This window comes from Trachypithecus francoisi, unplaced genomic scaffold (genome assembly GCF_009764315.1).
Source record: "Trachypithecus francoisi isolate TF-2019V2 unplaced genomic scaffold, Tfra_2.0 Lachesis_group11, whole genome shotgun sequence".
NCBI classification, from domain to species: domain Eukaryota; kingdom Metazoa; phylum Chordata; class Mammalia; order Primates; family Cercopithecidae; genus Trachypithecus; species Trachypithecus francoisi.
Genome location: NW_022681456.1, coordinates 82,211,894 through 82,229,530, shown reverse-complemented (window position 1 = coordinate 82,229,530; position 17,637 = coordinate 82,211,894).

The window sequence follows — 17,637 nt, the reverse complement described above, 5'->3', positions numbered from 1 at the left end:
ATACATCAGTAAGACAAAGTTAGACAGCCCACTAGGAAAATCTGAGAGATTTGAACAGGCACATTACAAAGGATAATACCCAAATAACCAATAAGGATGAAAAGTTGTTCACCCTCACCAGTTACCAAGGAAACGCAAAATAAAACCACAATGAAGCCAGGGGCGGTGGCTCCCACCTGTAATCCCAGCACTTTGGGAGGCTGAGGAGGGTGAATCACTTGAGGGCAGGAGCTGGCCAACATGGCGAAACCCTGTCTCTACTAAAAATACAAAAATTAACTGGGCATGGTAGTGGGCGCCTGTCATCTCAGCTACTCAGGAGGCTGAGGCAGAGAATTGCTTGAACCTGGGAGGCAGAGGCTGCAGTGAGCCGAGATTGTGCCACTGCACTCCAGCTTGGGTGACACAGCGACACTGTCTCAAAACAAAAACAACAAACAAACGAACAGACAAAAGCCCTACAATGGGACAGCTAGCTCTACATCTCCGTCAGCATGGCTAAAACAAAAAAGACTACATTGTTGGAGAAGCAGAATTTCTTATACATTGCTGAGGGTTACACAAATTGGTAGAGATACTTTGGAAACTATTTTGACATTAAGTATCAAATATGAAGATTCTCATATCCTATATCCCAGGCTTATGCCCAACAGCAATGCATACATGTGAGCACCAAGAGATATGGTCAAGGGTGTTCATAGTAACTTTATTTGTAATATCCAGAATGGAAACAACCCAAGTGCCCATCAACAGTAAAATGTATACATAAGGCCCGGCCCGGTATCACGCCTGCAATCCCAGCACTTTAGGAGGCCGAGGCAGGTGGATTACGAGGTCAGGAGATTGAGACCATCCTGGCTAACACAGTGAAAACCTGTCTCTACTAAAAATACAAAAAACTAGCCGGGCGAGGTGGCGGGCGCCTGTAGTCCCAGCTACTCGGGAGGCTGAGGCAGGAGAATGGCGTGAACCGGGAAGTGGAGCTTGCAGTGAGTCAAGATCATGCCACTGCACTCCAGCCTGGCCGGCAGAGCATGACTCCGTCTCAAAAAAAAAAAAAAAAGTGTACCTAAATTATGGTGTATGTAGACAATGGAATTCTACACAGCAATGAGAATCTATGAACTACCAGAAATGCATGCAAAGCATGAGAATAGAGAATAGAGCATGGTACTTAGTAAGTGCTCAACAAATATGAGCTTGTATTATGCTTGTTATGGACGGGGAGGATGAGCAAGTATTATGAAGACCTCTAGCTCCATAAGCGTTAATACAGTGTTGATAAGGATTTGGAGACATTTAACAAGATGAATAACAGAAATCAGACACGAAAGAAAGAATACTGTATGGTTCTAGTTAGATTAAGTTCAAAATCAGGCAGAACTAAAGTATAACATTAGATATTTACAGTGTGGTAGGCCAGGCATGGTGGCTCAAGCCTGTAATCCCAGCACTTTGGGAGGCTGAGGTGGGTGGATCACTTGAGGCCAGGAGTTTGAGACCAGCCTAACCAACATGGCAAAACCCCATCTCTACTAAAAATACAAAAATTAGCCAGGTGTGATGATGCACTCCTGTAATCCAGCTACTCAGGAGGCTGAGGCACAAGAATCACTTGAACCCAGGGGATAGAGGTTGCAGTGAGCTGAGATCCTGCCACCGCACTCCAGCCTGGGTGACAGAGCGAGATCCTGTCTCAAAAAAAAAAAAAAAAAAGAGAAAAGAAATTTCTAGTGTGGAGATAGAGGGGTAGGCATGAGAGAGGTTAGTGGGGTGGTAACAGTTCTCTTTCTTCACCTGGGTGGGGATTAAGCAGGTATTTGCTTTATTATGATTTACTGAGCACTTTTAGTTTTTGTGAATGCATGTATATGTACGTATATATTTTCTGTACATGTGTTATACTTAACAAAAAAGTTAAAAGTAAACAAATCATACACACACACACAAGAGAGAGGCTGAGAGGAGTTGCTCACTTCTTTCTGGGGAGGAGGGTCTCCGCCATCTGGCATCCCACTAGGGGTCCTGGGAAGGAAGGAGCTGAATCCAAGTGCTGGGCTCAGTCCACAGTCCTTGGCGTGCTCCTCACACACCTGCCGAGTTCCAACACCATGACAATCACCTCCCTGGCTCCTACTGTGAGTCTCAGGTGGCCCTGCACAGATGTCTCTCTCTTCCAGCCTCTCTGCAAACAAGCCCTGGAAGGCCACTTTCTCCCAGAGAGCTCAGGAGTCCAGGCAGCCCTAGGCCTCCTCCCTGCCAGCTTCCCTTTTGCTGTCTGCCTCCAGCTGTGACTTCTGTGCTTTGGCCAGAACAGCCATTCAGCTGTTGATTGGTTCATTGATTCTTCTTCTTCTTTCCTCTTCCTCTTCCTCCTCTTGTTCTTCTTCCTCCTCCTCCTCCTCCCCTTCTTCCTCTTCCTCCTCCTCTCCTCCTCCTCCTCCTCTCTTCTTCTTCTTCTTCTTCTTCTTCTTCTTCCTTTCTTCTTCTTCTTTCTTCTTCTTCTCTTCTTCTTCTCTTTTTTCATTGAGATGGAGTCTTGCTCTGTTGCCCAGGCTGCAGTGCAGTGGCGATCTTGGCTCACTGCAAGCTCCGCCTCCCGGGTTCACGCCATTCTCCTGCCTCAGCCTCCGGAGTAGCTGGGACTACAGGCGCCTGCCACCACGCCCGGCTAATTTTTTGTATTTTTAGTAGAGATGTAGTTTCACCATGTTAGCCAAGATGGTCTCGATTTCCTGACCTCGTGATCTGCCCACCTTGGCCTCCCAAAGTGAGGGGATTACAGGCATGAGCCACCCTGCCCGGCCTCATTTCTTCTTCTTCTTCTTTTTTTTTTGAGACGGAGTCTCGCTCTGTTGCCCAGGCTGGAGTGCAGGGGAGCAATCTCGGCTTACTGCAAGCTCCGCCTCCTGGGTTCATGCCATTCTCCGGCCTCAGCCTTCCAAGTAGCTGGGACTACAGGCGCCCGCCACCACGCTCGGCTAATTTTTTTTGTATTTTTAGTAGAGACAGGGTTTCACCATGTTGGCCAGGATGGTCTCGATCTCCTGACCTCGTGATCCACCCGCATTGGCCTTCCAAAGTGCTGGGATTACAGGCGTGAGCCATCGCGCCCGGCCTCTCATTTCTTCTTTTTAACAAACCTTTTATGAGCACATATTATGTGCCAGATGCTTTGTGAGGCACTGAGAGTACAATGATGAAGAGTTCCTGCCCGCACAGGGCCTACAGTCTGGCAAGGTCCTACAGACATTAGTCGGCCAATCCCTCAAATGATGAAAAACTGCAACAAAGGCTACAAGGGAGAGGCTGAGACTTAGTCCGCAGCACAGGGAACTGGAAATGTGTCTGTGCGGAAGTGATATGTGGCCTTCGTGGATCGGAGGCTCGAGGAGTTAACTGGAGAGTCAGTGGGGGAGGGAAGAGCATTCTAGGCAGAGGGAACAGCGTGTGCTGAGAATGCATGGTGTTGATAGGTGAGGGTGGTGATAGGTGAGGGTGGTGATAGGTGAGGGTGGTGATAGGTGAGGGTGGTGAGCACCACTGACAGAAAAAAAAAAAAAACAAACAAAACAACCAGAGAGGCTGGTGCAGTGAGGCTGGCTGCGGAGGAGCTTACTGATTTGGCAGCACACTCCTGAGAGACAGGGTTTCACCCCCTGGCAAGGACTCTGGGAGATGAGGTCAACTTACTACTAGAATGGAACCTAGAAGCCCAGAAGAGACAGATTGCACGAAGTGAAGTTGCAAAGCCAGCCTTGCTGTGGCAGAGAGTAGAGGAGGGGAATAAAAGGCTCTGGGAGTGTGGCATGCTGGAGGGGATATGGTGTGTATGGCCAGGAGATTATCCTGATACGTTCTTGGGGCAGGACCAGAGCACACATCATTTACAACCGAGGCAAAAGAAATGGGCTGGAGAGAGGGGCACAGACCCCCTAAACATGTGGGGAGGCTCTCCTCATGCCAGACTGGTGGTAGGAGGGGCTTTTAGAGACCAGCCTCAGTGATTGCACAGGGAGGGGTGGGGTGGGCTGAAGGAGGATAGGACCCTGTCCATAGACACTGTCCATCATCTCTCGTGATGATTGTAATGAGCACAGGGTTGCAGCCAAGGAAACCTAACCTACAGAGCTAGGAGATGGTTAATAGAATACAGTGTTCCTAGGGGCAAATTAGATGAGGAGCCAATCCAGAAACTACCCAACTCGTGCCATCAGGAGAAACCAAGGATGGATGACCATAAGACTGGGCAGTTATGACCCCTTGTCTGGTTTCTGGACATGGAAGCAGAGGAAGAGAATGAAGAGGAGGTTGGGTCTCTGTGAGGAAGGAACCTGCATCACCACAACAGCATTAACAGGATTGATTTCCCCAGTCCTTTCCCAAAGGGACCTGTGGCCATTTGCTTGGAGAAACTGTAGATGGGGGAAATGGTAGTAGCCAAACATTCAAGGGCTTTTAGACATGGAGCCTGAGTTGAGCTCGACACCCAGGAACAAGAAGCATCACGGTTAGAGTGATGTGTGGGGGTTTCGAAGCGTCTCCCTTCAAGAGACGAGCTTAGTTACCCTTCCCTCGAGGGTGGGTTGGACCTAGTGACTCACTTCTCAAGAATAGATTATGGCAGAAGGGAAGGCCTGTCACCTCCAACGCTAGATGAGGGGTTGGCACACTTTTGCTGAAAAGGGCCAGAGAGTAAATATTCTTGGCTTTGTAGGCGATATGGGTTCTGTTGCAATTGATTACTCAACTATGCCATTGTAGTGTGAAAGCAGCTGTAAACAATATGTAAAGGAATGGGTGTGACCAGATTTGGCCAGCAGGCTGGAGTTCGCTAACTCCTGGACTGGTTCATAAAAGGCATCCTGACTTCTTTTCTGTCCTCTCTTATATCAGTCTTTTTGGAGGAAGCCAGCTGCCATATCATGAGGTCAAGTGAGTAGCCCGAGGAGAGGTTCACGTGGGTAGGTGCAGGACGTGAGGCCTTTTGCTTGCAGCCACGTGCATGAGCCATCTCAGAAATGGATCCTCTGTCAAGCCTTACCACCAGCTTAACTGCAAACTCATAAAAGATCCAGAGCTAGAACCAGCTGCTAAACCATGCCTAAATTTCAGATCCACAGAAATTATGAGAGGATAAATGTTTTTGGTTCTAGGCTGCTAAGTTTTGGAGTTATTCGTTACACAACAATAGATGATATATCGGGGGACAAGTAGGGGCTGGGTAATAAGGTGTCCTAGCCAAGGTCTGAACTTAAAATGGCTTAAAGTTAATCACATACACCCAGTGGACATTTCCTTGATCCTGAGATGTATAATTGGGATCAAGAGGGAGTGCAACCCCCACCTTAGGTCCTTGGCCTGTGGGGTAGGGCTATCAGAGTGGGAAAGGCCAAGTGGAAACCTCTGAAACTGCCCCTCCCCACCACCCCTCAGCCAAGAGTGAAAGTCAAAACAATATTTCATCCTGGGGGAATGGCCATTAGTGTTATCCTTAATCACTGAAAAAATGCAGAGGTGGTGGTCCCCTTCACATCTCCATTTAATTCCCCCATGTGGTCTTAGCAGAAACCAGACAGAATCTGGAGGGTGGAAGTAGACTACCACATACTTGACCAAGTAGAAGCCCCAGTTGCAACTGCCATCTGGATGTGGTGTCTTTGCTAGAGAAGATCAACACAGCCTCAGACATTTAATATACAAGCATGGACTTGGCAGATGCGTTCTTCTCTATTCCAATCAGAGAAGAGGATCATAAGACAGTTCACATTCATATGAACTGGGCAGTAAAATAATTTGCAGCTTTGCTCCAAGGTCATATTAAATCTCCTGCATGCTGTCATATGATTTTTTTTGTGACTGGGTCTTCTTCTGTGCTCAGGCTGGAGTGCAGTGGCATGAACATGGCTCACTGTAGCTTCTACCTCCTGGGCTCAAGTGATCTTCTTGCCTCAGCCTCCCCAGTAGCTCTGACTACAGGCATGCACCATCACACCCGCTAATTTTAAAAAATTTTTATAGAGACGAGGTCTTGCCATATTGCCCTGGCTGTTCTCAAACTCCTGGGCTCAAGCAATCCATCTACCTCAGCATCCCAAAGTGCTGGGATTACAGGTGTGAGCCACCACACCTGGTCTGTCATATGAGTTGGAAGAGATCCAGATTCTCTGGACATCTGCAGATGTTCTATTTATCTGTCGCATGGATGATATTGTGCTAATAGGGTCTGATGAGCAAGAAGTGGCTAGTTCTCTGGAGGCAAGACATGTGTGCTTCTGTTGGTGGGAGATAAACTCTACAAAGACTGGCCGGGTATGGGGGCTCACGCCTGTAATCTCAACATTTTGGGAGGCTGAGGGAGGCGGATCACCTGAGGTAAGGAGTTCAAGACTAGCCTGGTCAACATGTCGAAACCCCATCTCTACTAAAAACACAAAAAATAGCTGGGGGTGGTGGTGGGCACCTGTAATCCCGGCTACTTAGGAGGCTGAGGCAGGAGCATCGCTTGAACCAGGTGGGTGGAAGTTGCACTGAGATGAGATTGCGCCATTGCACTCCAGACTGGGCGACAGAGTGAGACTCGGTCTCAACACAAACAAACAAACAAAAAAACTCTAGAAAGATTCAGAGGACTATGAAATTGGTAAAACTCTCAGGGTCCAGTGATCAAGGTGAATGGCAGGACATCCCTCCCAAAGTAAATGAAAGGGAGAAACAAGAGTCTTATTTGACATGTTAACTTTGAAATGTCCATGAGGAATTTCAGTGGAGATGTGAGTAGGCAGGTGGGGATAAGAGTCTGGAGCTCAGGGGAGACCTTTCACCCTATACCTCTCATCTATGTTATCTATGTGTGCACGAAAATACCTATCAATTACTTATCAACATCACCCAGGTGGAAGTGATCCCCCATGTCTCCCCTACGACCCTCCCACTTTCTATCTTGTCTGTTGCTGTCTATGGGCAGGACTCATTTCCAACACAGAGGTCATGCTCTGTTGGCAGGAGACACTTCCAACTCACTCTTGGATTCCCAGCAGCTCACACAGGGCTTAGCATGTAGTAGGTGTTTACTAATTATTTTTCAAATGAATAAACTACCCTATGCAGCTCTGTACACTGAATTCCAGCAGCTCCACGGGCAGAGTTCTAAGGCTGGAGGTGCACACAACTTCCTGATCTGCTCTCTGGGCCGATTTGATTGGCTGGTGGGTGTTGCAGAGCCATAAGTTGAGCTTTCCCTGTGGGCTTCTCTTCCAGGGCTGTTTGTGGTTCCCTGTGGGTGCTCCGTTCAAATGCATGATACAGAGTTGGTCTGAAAAGGAAAGTTTGTCTTAAAGAATTAATACACTTTAAACAATATATTTCATATCTATAAATATGTACAAAGTTTAATAAAATGCATATCTATGTATCCACCACCCAGCTTAAGGAAGAGTGTTGCCAGCATGGTGGGTGGACACCCTCTACCTTTCGGGGTCTTGATAAAGTCACTGTTTCAAGTTTGCCTGACACCAGAAACAGGTACAACTTAGCTGCTCAGGGACTGTATGAGTCCTTCTGCTAAACCACTGGGTTTCAGAAGACTTTTTTTTTTTTTTTTTTGAGACGGAGTCTCGCTCTGTCGCCCAGGCTGGAGTGCAGTGGCGCGATCTCGGCTCACTGCAAGCTCCGCTTCCGGGGTTCATGCCATTCTCCTGCCTCAGCCTCCAGAGTAGCTGGGACTACAGGCGCCCGCCACCTCGCCCGGCTAGTTTTTTTGTATTTTTTAGTAGAGACGGGTTTTCACCTTGTCTGCCAGAATGGTCTCGATCTCCTGACCTCATGATCTGCCCGTCTCGGCCTCCCAAAGTGCTGGGATTACAGGCGTGAGCCACCGCGCCCGGCCTAACTTTTTTTTTTTTTTGGAGCGGAGCCCAGGCCGGAGTGCAGTGGGGCCCGGAGTACAGCCGGGCGATCTTGGCTCACTGTGACCTCCGTCTCCTGGATTCAAGCGATTCTCCTGCCTCAGCCTCCTGAGTAGCTGGGATTACCGGCATGCACCAGCACGCCCGGCTAATTTTTGTATTTGTAGTAGAGACGGGGGTCTCACTGCGTTGTCTAGGCTGCTCTTGAACTCCTGACGTCAAGTGATCCACCCGCCTCAGCCTCCCAGAGTGTTGGGATTACAGGCGTGAGCCACTGCGCCCGGCCGGGTTTCAGAACTCTTAAGGTCACCTGCGTTCATACCAAAAATGAGATGGGACCCTTGAACAAACAACAGAGTTTTAGCGGCACCGCTCTGCAGGCGGCTGTCTTCTGACCGGTAACTTTTGGAAGCAGATCAAATGTGCAGCATTGAACGGCACCCCATAGTGGGGAGATGGATGGCGCTGGGGATTCTGGGTCTCTGCCTCAGGGCCCGGTGCCACAGCACTGAAACCTCTGCAGTGCACGCTTCTGTCCCTAGATGGCACTGCTGGACTGTGCCGCTTCCCACCTGGTCCAGGTGTTCTGGGGAAAAGAGGCTTTTTGTATTTTGGAGATGATGGAAGAGAGAAATGCTTTAAATTGAAAAGTGAAACTCTGGCCCAGACTTAAAACCGGCAGAGCTATGTGCTAATTTCAGCTGCCTGCTCCTCTGAGCATGGCTCCAGAGTTCACATTCTGCATGACTGGGCTGGTTGCGTATGTGAAGAGAATAACAGAACCCAACCTATCTAGGGCTTTGGGAATAATGAAATAATTTGCCTTATATAAAGTGCTTAGAACAGTGCATATTACATGGTCATTGCTCAATAAAGTTCAATATTCTTTTTTTTTTCTTCTTGAGATGGAGTCTTGATCTGTAGCCTAGGCTGGAGTGCAGTGGTGTGCTCTCAGCTCACTGCAACCTCTGCCTCCTGGGTTCAAGTGATTCTCCCACCTCAGCCTCCTGACTAGCTGGGATTACAGACGTGTACCACCATGCCCGGCTAATTTTTGTATTTTTCGTAGAGACGGGGTTTCACCATGCTGACTAGGCTGGCTTTAAACTCCTGACCTCAAGTGATCCACCTGCCTCAGCCTCCCAAAGTGCTGGGATTACAGGCGTGAGCCACCGCAACTGGCCTCTTTTCTTTTTTCATTTGCATTGTAGTGATCTATCTGAGAGAGTACCCTCTCTCCCCTGAGGGCAGAGACCATAGCTGACTGTTGATACCTGTGTCCCAGGGGCCTGGAACAAAGCAGGTGCTTCAAAAGCTAGTTCTCTCTCCACCCTGCCCCATCACATGAAGGAGGAGTCGCTGCATTCCATGTGTCTTCCATGGAGACCAGGCAGGGACTTAGAGAGAGCTCCATGGGTAGGCAGATTTGCAATCTGAGCTGTTCAAGAATGAAAGGGGCTTCCCGGTGAGGAAGTGAGTTGCTGGGCACTGGCGGTGCACAAGCAGAGTGCACTTGCCACACCAGATGCTGCAGAGGAGACCCTGGTTTCAGGCTGGACTGAGCAGTGCTGTCCTATCTGGAGGTCCCCTCTGTGAGTGAAATGCTAATTCTCTATTGCAGGAGCTGTCATGCTTCCTGAGGTTGTGAGAGAGATGGGAAGGGGTGGGAAGATCTGAGGGAATCGGGAGGAGAAGGTGCCCTGATTCCAGAGAGGAGGAGAAGGTGAGAGGCAGCTCTAGGCCTTTATCCTCCTGTCAATATGTAGGAATGGTCGGGCTTCAATGTGGGGTGGGGTGTAGGTGTCTGTGGGTGGGTCTTTGACTTTGGCAGGGTCTGTGGTCAGCTTCCGGGTGAAAGTTGCCATCCGTGGGCCCCTCGTCTCCCCATCATTCACTCTGCTCACTCTGTCTTCTGATGGTCTCTGGATTCGTTTGAGTGGCTCCTCTGCCCTCCTGGTTGCCCAGACCAGACACTTGGGTATCCCCTCCAATGCTTCCACTCCTCCTCCCTGCCTCAGTCCAACAGGCCTATTGGGAGACAGAAAGGTGATTTCAAGTACATGTTAAGGTGATCTCCTGGCCTCTGCCCTTGACCCTGCAGCAGAGGTCCTGCTGAATCCTTAATCAGGTCACGTCACTTTGCTATGTGCCCCACTATGCTATGATGTGCATCTTCTGGTCTAAGTAAAGGAAAGCCAGGTCTTAATGTGAGCCTCTCAGGCTCTCAGCCCCCACCTCCCATCACGCTCTCTTCATCCATCACCCGCTCCCACCCTTGACGACATTGCTGGCTCTCTTGTCTCCTTCAGGTCTTCAGAGACATTACCTTCTAGTGAAGCCTTCCCTGATTACACTATTTAAATGTGTGATCCCTCCTCCTGCTCCTCCATTCCTCTCTCCTGTATTATTTCTCTCCATAGCAGTTGTTGCCTAACATACTGTCTTTAAGACTGGCTGCATAATTTGTAGTCTCAATGCAAAATGAAAATGTGGGGACTTTCATTTAAAAATTATTAAGAACTCCCAGGCAGCAGAGCGGGGCCCTGGGTGGCTGCCTGGGCTGCCTGACCGCATAGTGGCCCTCACAGTGTTCTGCTGGTTTACGGTCCTTCTTCCTCAGCCAAGAGGGAAGCCCTACTAGAGGAGGGATCTGGGCTTTGTCCACAGTAGTATTTTAGGATCTGCAGCATCTAGAATGAAAATTTCTTAAAGTGAGAAAGAAAAGAGTCACATTAGAGGTCAGCACAGAGAAGGAGCACCTCACGCAGCCAGGGGGCGTGGGGGAAAGGCTTCCGGGAGGACATGCGAGGCAGCCAGGTCTGGAAAGGTGGGTGCAGGGCTGGGGGAAGCCAGTTGGGGCCTAGGCAGCCTGTGGGCATGAGTGCAAGCACAGGGGTAAGAGAGTGCAGACCCCCGGGCTCTGCTGTTTCTCTGTGGAGCGGTGCTGGGGATTCAGATGTTACCTACAGGGTTGGGATTGCATGTGCCTTATGCAGGCCATAAGGAATCTCCCTGCTTCCCTGCCATGTCCCTTGACTCACCAGAGCTTCAGACGTGAGCGTCCTCCTCCTGCTGGCCTCCACCAGGATGCTGCTCAGGTCCCTCAGACCCAGCATGTCTGAGACGAGCTCTTCAGTCACCTTCCCAGTCCCTTGGTCTCCCCATCCAGCCAGTGCCAGAAACCTGGGAGTTGCATGAGATCCTTTCTTCATCTCCAGCCCCTGGCCCCTCCTTCACTGAGCTCGAGGCGACATCTACACTTCGGCCACACTCCCTGCCTCTGGCCACTGTGCTTTTGCTAGCGTGGTGCCAGGCCTGCCCTCCCCTTTCCTCTTCTCCTGGGTCGTGCCCTCTAATGTGGGCCTGGGTGCTCAGTAAGGTCTAGAAGCAGCGGGTGGCCAGGGCGCCTGGGGCACGGAGGACTCTTTTTTCCTGGCCTGGGGCCTGGATTGGGTCCTTGTCTCCTGTGTGTCCCACACCTGTCAGCTGAGGGCGCTCCTGCCCCACAGAAGCCCGGCATCCCGGCTCCAAGTGGGGGCGGGGAGCTCTGGAGCCTCCCCTGGCGGCTGGGCCTGCTCAGCCTGCCCAACAGGTCTGGGCGTGGGTGGTGGAGGCCAGAAGAGGGGGTGGGGAGGAGCACATCTGTGTGTGGGTGCGGGCCTCGAGGTGTGGGGGTGCAGGAGCTAGGTGTGTACGTGCAGCTTAGCTGTGTGTGTGTGGTGGGGACACAGGTCATGGTATGGGTTCTGTGGAGCCTGGGGACCTCACAGTAGGATTCCTTGGACTTAGGTGAAAGTCTGGGCCTGGCCCTGTCTGCCCTCCAGTCCCTTCCCCAGGGCACCCCACCTTGTCACCCACTTGAGGCAGATCTTCAATAGGCTGCTTTGGAGGGCGAGCTTTGAGGTGTAATCCCCACTCTTCACCTTGGTCCATCCCTAAAAGGTTGTAGCCTCGGTGTCCTTGTAAGCACAATGGGGACAAGGACACCAATGTTGCAGAACTGTTCTAAGAACAGTGGGAAGCACCTAGGGCCTGGCCTCCACACAGTGGCAGGAGGGATGGTGGTGTCACAGCTGTGCCAGGCAGCAAGAGCTATACCCAGAGAGGCTGTGCCCTCAGGAAGCTGGAGGGTTGGAGGGTGGCAGAGGCCCACCACAAAGCTGTGGGGCAGGGGTGGGGAAAGGGCCATCAGACCACGGAACACGGTGGTCTGGGCTCTGCTTGTAGGAAAGACAGGATTTCACCAGGGAGTACACTCCAGGCTGTGGGCGGCCTACAATACCAGGGAGGTGGAAACTGGGGCCTTTGGACAGCAGTAGTGGTCTGGTGTGGTGGGCTCTGCTGGGATCAGGCTGCCGGGTGGGACGGCTGAGTGCTGGGGCCTTGACCGCTAGTGAAGAGCCTATAGTGGAGGGGAGGGCTCCAGCCAGGGAGACCAGCTGGGGTGGGGGTAGGGGCCCGAGTGGTCAGTGGACAAGAGGTGCCGGGGCCTGGGCCTGGATGGCAGCTGGAGGGGAGAGGTTCACTGGGAGGAGAATCTCCTTTTCCTCTTGGAACGCATTGTAGGGAATTGAGGTTAGATGACTAGAAGAACTTCCTGGCACAGATCTGGGGACGCCCTGGCCCAGGGGCCTGGCCCTTACCCATCCCTGGATCCCCTGCCTCTCCCCAGCTCCCACTGTCTTCAGACTCCCCTTGCCCTTGTCTGGGCTTCTAGGGGTGAGCCCCAGGCTGGCGGAGGCCTGCTGCAGGGTGAGAGTTATGTTCCAGCTCCACTGTGTGATAAGTGACACACCACGACCTCTCTGGGTCTTCCTTGCCCACCATGGTGGGGGCGTGGGGCACCTGCTCCATGGGCTGGGGCTTCTGACAAGACAGTGGCAGGCCAAGGGAAGGACCTACCAAGGCCACCTTGGCTTGAAGGCTGAGGGGGTGAGAGAGGGCTGGGTGGGCCTGGTGAGTCTGGGGCACCTGGGCCTGCCTGAGAGGGGTCCCTGGAGCCTTTTGACAGTGACTGCAGCACGAGGGCTTCAGGCTGAGGCTGAGGGAGGAGTCTCAGCAGCTTCCTGGGAAGCGGAGGAGGGTGCTGAGCTCAGCTTGTGTGTCCCTGAGTGGCAGGTCTGGGCTTTCTGGGAATGTAGCCTGGGCCTGAGGGCAGGTGAGGGAGGCCAGCCAGAGGCCCTGCACCCCCGCCTCCAACCGCAGACATTCCCAGTCTGGCTAGGAGAGTGGAGGGTCTCCAATTCAGCCTGCTGGGCCTTTAGAGCAGGGCAGGGGCTGGGGTGCTCTGGGGGTGGGGCAAGAGCGAGTGGTGTGGGGTGAGTGGGGAGCTGAGCCCCCTGGGCGTGTTAGAACCCATGCCTGGGGCTTGGGTTTGACTCCCTCCCCTGAGGAGCGCCTGGGGTGCGCCAGGGCCTGGGGGAGAGGAGTGGGCTTGGGAGTGTGCAGTGGAGCCCTGAGCTGGAAAGGCACAGAAGTGCCTGCTCTAAGCCGTCCCCGACCTCTGCAGGGCAGGCAGGCTGGGGCTGGCCAGCAGGCCTGAGTCTGAATGACCCCATACCAGTCCTGTCATAAAGCCACTGGTGCTGGGAGAGTGTCTGCTATTCTTAGTAGGGGACACGTCAGGTCTCCAGCCCCTGTCCCTCCGTGTCAGCTCCCAGCCTGGGTGTGCACAGCCTGGTGCAGCAGAGGCTCCTGATGGCTGGACAGTGGGCCAGGGTGGGCGCAATGTGGGCTGTCTGCGCACAAGTGGGGTTTGTGGAGAGTGTGGAGGCTGCGGGGCTCAGCGGAGGGTTACTGGAGAGGATAGAGGTGTGCGGTGCTCCTGGGCTGTGGAATGGGGAGGAGGATTAGAAAGGGCCTGGGAAGGCAAGGCTTGGAGGGCTGGTTAGGTTTTGGAGCGGTGGTAGGGCTGACAATGGAATTTTGGGCACACAGATGATCTGAGAGGGGTGAGGGTCAGAGCTGGGTTTAGGATGGGATTGGTTTAGGGCTGAGTTGTGAGGATGGAGTAGGGCTTAAGCATAGAGAAGAAAGTAGAGTTTGGGGCACAGTTCAGATTTGGGGTTAGGGTTGGGATTAGTACCATGTCAGATGAAGGGATGGGTTCAGGGCTGAGGGTAAGGGTCATTTGCAGTTAGCACCGGGCACAGCTCGGGGTTGGTGAGGCTGGGTCAGGACGAGGGCTTCTGGGGTAGGGTCAGGTGTGCGGGGCCTGCTAAGGGTGTCTGAGGATCAGCTGGTTCTGCCCTGTGGTGTCCCTGATGGGCCTTTTCTCCCTTTTTGCAGGGTTGCTCTCAGCTATGGCCTTGGTTGGAGACCCAGCTGGTGGCCAGACCCTGCCACCCTCTGGGTTTGGACCGGGGCTCCAGGAGGTGGCGTCCTGCAGTGGAGCCCCAGACTCTCCAGTGCTGGAGTATCAGCCGAAGCAGGGGCCCTCATTTCACATGGAAAGGGCCTGGGGTTTGGGGTTCCTCCCTGCTGGGGAATCCAGAGTCTCCACCCCTGGCTGCTGCCTGCCCTCCTGCCTCGGCCTCACCCTGGGTCCTTGTCTGGGAACCTTAGCACCTTCTTTGAGGCGCTGGTGGTGTTGGGGCACTTAACAGAACATGCTCTGGCCCCTCTCCTCACAAACCTCACTCCCAGGTCTAGGCAGGGAGGCTGGGCTGCTCCGCATTGTCTTAAGCAGAGCTCAGTGAGAGCCCATGGCTCTCACCAAGGTCCTCTACCAAGGAAACCTTGGTTTCCCTCCAAGTCCAGCCCTGTGGGGAAGCTGGGCTCCTGGGCCTCAGGCCTGATGCTCCCCATCCTGGTGCCTGTCTCCTGCTACTGTGCTGAGCTGGAGTCGGCGGCCCAGTTGTGGGCTTCTGCTCCTGGTCTCAGCGAGACCTCCAGGCTTCCTCGGGCCCAGCTCCTCAGCTTGGCCGGTCGTACCTGGGCACGCCCAGTCAGTGTGAGGGGCTATCTCGGTTTCCTCACTGCGGCAGGGGTTGGGGGGCTCCTGAGCCCTAGGCTGGGGTGGGTCCGGAGGGGTGGGGGCACCTGGCTGGGTGTGCCTGTGTGTGACTCAGTCTGGATGCCCAGGCTCTGAGCTGGCAGCTTTGTTCTCCCACTGGCCGGGTAGGCTGCGTGCTGCAGCCCTGAGTCACCGGGTGCGGCCGAGCTGCTGGCGGGACATACACGGCCACATTCACAGAGAACCACACAGAAGCTCAGGACACAGCGCCCTGGGAGCGGGGGGCCCCCTGGTGTGGGTGCTGTCGCTGGTGCCTTTCCCTTGGTGGTGCTGTGAGGCCCCTGGTGTGGGTGCTGTCGCTGGCACCTTTCCCTTGGTGGTGCTGTGAGGCATTCCCAAGAAGCTCCTTGGTGACTAAGGGACCTGTGCCCTGGAGCAAACTCAGCTGTTTACTGAGAAAGGCTTCCTTCTCTTCGTGGTCACTCCCTGGTTCAGGCCTGGAGGGGGACCTGCAGGCACAGCAGGAGACCCTGAGGGGTACACAGAACCTTCCCCAGCTACCTGATAAAGGGCATATGCAGGTGGCCATGCACCATCTGTCCAAACTGTGCACCCATTGGATCCTTGGAACAGCTCTGAGAGGAAGGTGCATTGTTCCCACTTTACAGATGAGGACACCAGGGTGGCTAATAGTTGTCTAGAGTCACCCGACTAGCGTGTGTCCCACTGGGACGCTCCTCCTCAGGTGCTCTGTGTGGCCTGGCCCCGGCCCTCCCTCCACTTCAGTCCAGCTCATCACTAGGACTCCCTCTCCACCACCCCTTGCTCAGTCAGGCAGGGGCCCACAGGGACTGGGGCCAGATTTTCCCATGGGGAATGGTGTCACTGTCCCTCCCAGGCATGGGGCCTGGCACCCAGGCCCTTCCACTGTCTCTGAGGATGAAGACACAGGGCTCTGCTGGACTCCCTGGAGTGTACCTGACCTGCTTTCTCTGGGCTAACAGCGGGAGGTCCTGGGGCCCTGAGGAGCAGCTCCCTACTTGGGGGATCCAGGCCTCACTGCCCCCAGGGACAGCGCAGGAAGTGTGTGCATATCAGTGTGTGTGGGATGGGACAGGAGAGGCAGCTTGGCTTATACCGGCTGTAGGGGGGAAGCAGTGCAGGTTAGGGGAATCTGAGCTCTAAACTGCCTGTGGACGGGCCCCTCCCACAAGGGTGACGATGGGCACACGGGGGCCCTACGTCCTGGGCCAGGCTTGGATTCTTGGAGGCCAGCTGGAGCTCGCCTGCTTTTCTCAGGTAGACCAGGGTCTGCTACGGACCCTGCTGCCCCCAGAAAGGCCTAGCCTGGTACAGTGGGGTGAGCAGGTGGGGTGTGGCCCCAGGAGTTGGCCCCACCCCCTGCACCATCCTGCTTTGTCAGAAGCTGTTTGAGAGAGAGAAGAAAGCACCTTATTAGGTAAGAAATGCTTTCTACCAGGTGGGGAGAGGCCAGGCCCGCCTCTACCTCCAGGCCCGCCTGCCCCGCCCTGGCAGAACACCAGCTTCTGTGGCATCTCAGTCCTGGCCCGAGCCCAGCAACCCCACACCCCCTCACCCTATGGAGCTCCGGCTTCCTGCTCCACACTCGGGTGGGGGCATCTGGCACGGGGAAGCCTGGCCCTCCCACCTAGGAGGCAGAAGGGGCAGCCTCATGAGCGTCAGCTTGGGGGCTGTGCGACCTTGGCCAGGTGACCCCTCCTTCCCAAGCCTGAGCTTCCTCTTCTATACAATCAGCAGTTGTGTGAGGGACTTTGAATTGTCCTGAGGCTTCTTAACCCCATAGGGTGTCCCTCCACTTACAAACATGGGGCCAGGTTGCACCTGTCTCCAAGGGTGTAGTCTCAGCCCCCTTGCTCCAAACCCAGAGCTTGCCTATGGGGCTCCCCGTCTCTGTTCCAGGGAAGCGGGGCTCCAGGGCAGGTCAGTCAGTTCTCCAGGCAGGGCAACCTGCTTGGCTTGGCTACTTACAGCAATGGGACCTTGTAGAGACAGGGCCTGAGGAAGCTGGCGCTGCCCCCTTAGATCTGTTTCTCTGCCAGAAATGCCTCCATTTCCAGCCGTCAACTAGTGCCGGCCCCAAAGCCCCCAGGCCAGGCCGTAGGTACATGTTTTGCATCTTCTTGTGCTGTTGGAACTTGGCTTTGGAGATAAAAACCCTGACTCCACATTTCCAAAGTGTCTTTTAAGCATTATGTGGTTTGACTCTTGTCTACAGGACACTTTGGCAAGTGAGGTTTCACAGCATGGCCGGTGCTCTCTGCCCGGGACCCCTGGTCAGCACAGTAAGGGAAGGGAGCCTGTCTCATTTCTGTCGGTCCTGGGAAGATTGGAGCTGGGGGCGTCCTTGGATAATGTCTAGTCCAGACTCCCACTGTGGAGCCCAGTTTGGCCAAGAGCCCAGGATCCTTCCCCTCCTCCTGCCCCCGGTCCTGGCCAGAGGCTGCCTTCTTTCCCTATTCCCTGTGTGTCTGGCCCAGCCAGGGGAGACAGGGTTGGGACAGGTTCCAAGCCTCTGCCTCATGGAGGATCCCTGCTGTGGGCCTTCCTTCCCTCCGCCTCTGTCCCACGGAGCCTTCTGGCTTGCCCATTCCTAGCATAGCAATTGCACAGAGGTTTTCCAAGAGGGCTGACAAGGCAGCTTCTGCTGTGTGAAGAAAACAAGGCCAGACACGTGAGCATGGCTGCCATGCACAGCTGCCCTCTCCCGTTCCCAGACTCCCCTGCATGGAGAGG